The sequence below is a fragment of the Conger conger genome, chromosome 3 (assembly GCF_963514075.1).
Source record: "Conger conger chromosome 3, fConCon1.1, whole genome shotgun sequence".
Classification (NCBI taxonomy): domain Eukaryota; kingdom Metazoa; phylum Chordata; class Actinopteri; order Anguilliformes; family Congridae; genus Conger; species Conger conger.
The window spans coordinates 30,212,935-30,217,497 of NC_083762.1; positions in this window are offsets into that span (position 1 = coordinate 30,212,935).

A 4,563-nucleotide genomic window follows, 5' to 3' on the forward strand; every position below is an offset into this window, starting at 1 on the left:
AAAGCGATTCAGAGCCAAGCCCAGTTCACACACAGAACGCTGGTTAACAAAGCGATTCAGAGCTGGGAGGATGCACCCATTACTGCCGCATCTTGCTTTCAGCTCTTAATCCCTCTGTCGACTTTATCCCTCTCCCAGTCTCCCTCCTTCGCCAATACAATTTCCTTGTAGGTGGTACATTTTGGGAGGAGTTGAGGAGGGAGGTGGGGTGGTGAGGCAGTCCAGACCATACCAAACCCATACAATCCTGACATACATAATTTATGTCTGACTTGAAATGAGTGTTATTATAGTTATTGATATTACTTTAAATAGATATTTGGTGGATTTGTATGGTTATTTCACATTTTTACAGCGACTTCACATTCACTTTAATATATGCACAGGCCTCATAGTACTCAGTTCATTGCAACAAACTTATTATTATTATGGGTGAGCGAGTACTGCATTATCTGTATCTTTATCCGTTCAACCAACTATTGAACTATCTGTATCCGTGCTCATAAGTGGGGGTGACTTAATCCGGAAGTGGGCAGGGTTTCATCAGTCCCAACGCTTTGTATGGTTACTTCTGACTTTCTCCTTTACAAAGTGTTGCTTGCGTTAATTGACAAATTATATTCCAAATCAGATTATTCTAGTCTACCGCACCTTGTATGCTGAAATGAGTTGAAGGGACACACTGGGTAACTAATTAAGTTTTTCTCAACACATTTTCAAAACACTCAGGACTTTTCGGTTTTGTAGATTTCTCTGATCATCGCGGCAAATGATTCAATTGCTCTTACTGTACTCGTGTTTGGAAACATTGAATTAATCGTAATAAGTACTTGTCTTGTACGAGTATTCGGACCACCCCTAGTTGTTATTCTTTGTATTCCATTAAACATTTCTAGTGACACTACCCAAGACAGGGAAGATGCATATTATATAACTTATTAATATTTCACAAGACATGTAGGTTAGCTGGATTGGTGCTTAATTGGCTGTGCGTGTGTGTACATATTAACCCTGTGATGGAACGGTCATATCCAGGGGTTGTTCCTGCCTTGCGCTAGGATTGGCTCCAGCCCCCTACAACCCTGAATTTTAGATATAGATAACAGAGTTATGGGATATTACATTTACAGCAAAGTAAGTAATGAAACTTTCAAGGACAAATTTTGCATGATTTAATAAAAATATATTGATTTAAAACATACTTATATTGTCTTCAACCCCTGTGTGTACCACAGCCATTTTATTAAACATAGTGCTCACCAACAGTATTATTTTGGTTCACAGTAGATTGTTCATTTTGTTTGGGGATGCAGGAGCATACAGATAGTGGCAGGTCCTTCCTGCACATTGTTTTTTTTGAGGACACAACTGCATATCGTGTAGTCAGGCCATCTAACCTCCTACTCCATGACAGCTTGGCAGACGTGACGTCTAGGTATGAAAGTTGAAGTGCCTGTAGCCTCTGGGTAAGCTGCTGGTTGTCTGTGGCATCAATAACTCTGTCAGTCTTAATAGAACTCACAACTCCTGAATGATGAACTGTCAGTGGCATCCTAATTAATCAGACACCACCTTTGTGCTTCAACAGTCTTTTACTGGGGCTGTCAGAGTCTTCATGAACAAGTCATTTTATGTTTTATGTTTCATGACCTCATGGGTAGTACCTGTTAAGCTTATTTCCTAGATCAGGAGCATAATGCAAACATAAACGTAGGGGAATTGTATTTATTGTTTTAGGCCAGGATTTTCTCTCAATTTAAGAGTTTGACTCAAAGATTTGGGGGGACAGATTGCGCTAAATCTGTTTTGTCACAAAATAATTTCCCACCTTTTATTAGGGTAAGTCTTGTATTTAGTTTCATATTTTGATTTGTGCTGTTGTCATTGTGATTTTATCCTTTAATGAACACAATATTACAGACCTCTAACAAGTATTACAGATCATCCATCCATCCATCCATTATCTTAACCTGCTTTTCCTGAACAGGGTCGCAGGGGGGCCGGAGCCTATCCCAGCATACATTGGGCGAAAGGCAGGAATACAGGTCGCCAGTCCATCACAGGGCACACACACCATTCACTCACACACTCATACCTATGGGCAATTTAGACTCTCCAGTCAGCCTAACCTGTATGTCTTTGGACTGTGGGAGGAAACCGGACTACTCGGAGGAAACCCACACAGACACGGTGAGAACATGCAAAAAACGCACAGAGAGGCCCCGGCCGACGGGAATTCGAACCCAGGACCTCCTTGCTGTGAGGCGGCAGTGCTACCCACTGCACCATCCGTGCCGCCTATTACAGATCAATATTACAATATTACAGGTCAAACCTCAATTTAAACTCACTTAGCAATGTATTGGGAACACTGTACTCATACTGGGTAGGGCCTCCCTGTGCTCTCAAAACAACCTCAATTCTTCATTGCATGGATTCCACAATATGTTGAAAACATTCCTTTGAGATTCTGTTCCATATTGACATAATTTCTGCAGATTTGTCAGTTGCACATTCATGTTGTGAATCTCCTGTTCTACCACATCCCAAAGCTGTTCTATTGGATATCAGATCTGGTGGCTGGAAAGGCCACTGAAGAACATTGAACTCATTGTCATGTGCATGAAGCCAGTTTGAGACCAGTTTTGCTTTGTGACATGGAGCATTATCATGCTGGAAGTAGCCATTCGGAGATGGGTATATTGTGGCCATGAAGGGATGCACATGGTCAGCAACAATATTCAAATAGGCTGTGGCTTTCAGGCGATGATTGGTATTAACGTGCCCAAAGTGTGCCAAGAAAATATTCTCCATACCACCACCACCAGCCTGGACTGTTGACACAAAGCAGGTTGGATTCGCAGATTCATGCTGTTGGCACCAAAGTCTGACCCTACCATCTGTATCCCTTAGCATAAATCCAGATTCATCACACCAGGATACATTTTTCCGGTCTTCAACTGTGCCGGTTTTGGTGAGCCTGTGCCCATTGCAGCCTCAGCTTTCTGTTCTTGTTTATTTGTTTATTTAAAGGATCCCCATTAGCTCATGCCGTAGCAATTCACTAGTCTTCCTGGGGTCCACACACAACAAACATCCCAAGAAACCTTACAACAAAAAACACATTAATACAGTGACATTAATAAAATGGAAACAAAATCTAGCAAAAAAACAAATGTACATCTTTGTTTAAGAGCATTCATTATTAATACAGTGACAATATAATATTCTTGGCTGAAAGAAGTGGAACCCATGGTCTTCTGCAGTTGTAGGAGATAACCACAATTGTACAGAGTGGTTATCTGAGTTACCATAGCCTTTCTGTCAGCTCAAACCAGTCTGGCCATTCTCCAACTGCCACTCACTGGATGTTTTTTGTTTTTCACACAATTCTGAGTAAACTTTAGAGACTGTTGTGCGTGAAAATCCCAGGAGATCAGCAGTTACAGATGTAGAACCCGCACAGCTAGACCAATGAGGGAATAGCTGGAGGTGAAGGGACGACGAGTTTTTCCCTGGCTGTTGTGAAGTGAATAAGAGATTGTAATTATCATCCTATATATAAATATCATGTCCAAGGACAGAGCACAATTATGTTTAAGAATATACTGGGTCCGTTGCCACGGGTCGGATATGGATTGACCTGCCCCATATCCCGCTTACAGCTGGCCAGAAACGGATCAGTACGATTCTTAATATTCTCCGTTCTCAAACGGGGCCATATTGTAAGCTTAGTGGTTACTATAGTTTTACTTGTTTATCTGACTCCATTTAAAATATAATTTAGAAATTTGGGTTTGTAACTTACGCAGACCTCGGGAGTGATTACACTCGACTCGTACCTGCGCCACCATTACTCAATATATGCTCCCGGGATTAGCATTACTGCTGAAATCTCAGTTCGGTGGAGAACTCAGAGGCTGAGGGTCAACACAATACATGCAAACCTGCCATGATAGTTGCGAGCCCAGGTCGGCGTAGCATTTTCTGGGCTCCTTAGAGCTAATTTGGCAGGAACCAACGCCGTAACGCCCATGGGTTCCCTTCGCACCAGATTACTAGAGCCGTGCATCACCCGACCCTTTAAGGGACAGAAATTGCTGGCCTCACAACTTAGAACTATCACAGGTGTCGGTCTTTGGCCACCATTTCCCCCTGAGTATTCAGTTGTAATTTAGGCTGAAAAGGTACAAGATGAATTAGAGTCATGGAGATCACGCAAGTTACAAACAAAATAGTTTATTTGCAGACAGGTAGGCAGTTAGCGTAGAATATCATAGTCAATTACAATTAGACAAATTGAAAAAAAAAAGTGTAGAGTAAATAATCTTACCCAGCCTGCTTTCGCTACACACATATACAGAATATGCACAGTGTGGGAAGTCGAGTGCGATCTTCCCTGATAGGCTTGTCTCCCTGGCTTTTATGCCAAATCATGTGTTTGATCCAGGCGGCAGTGCCATCAATTAGCCTGGTGGGGTTGTCAAATCTAAAATTTAGGCCCCCTCCTTCGGGTTTGTCAGGCAAGGGTAAATAGAGAATTAGATGATTTACCCAAGAGGA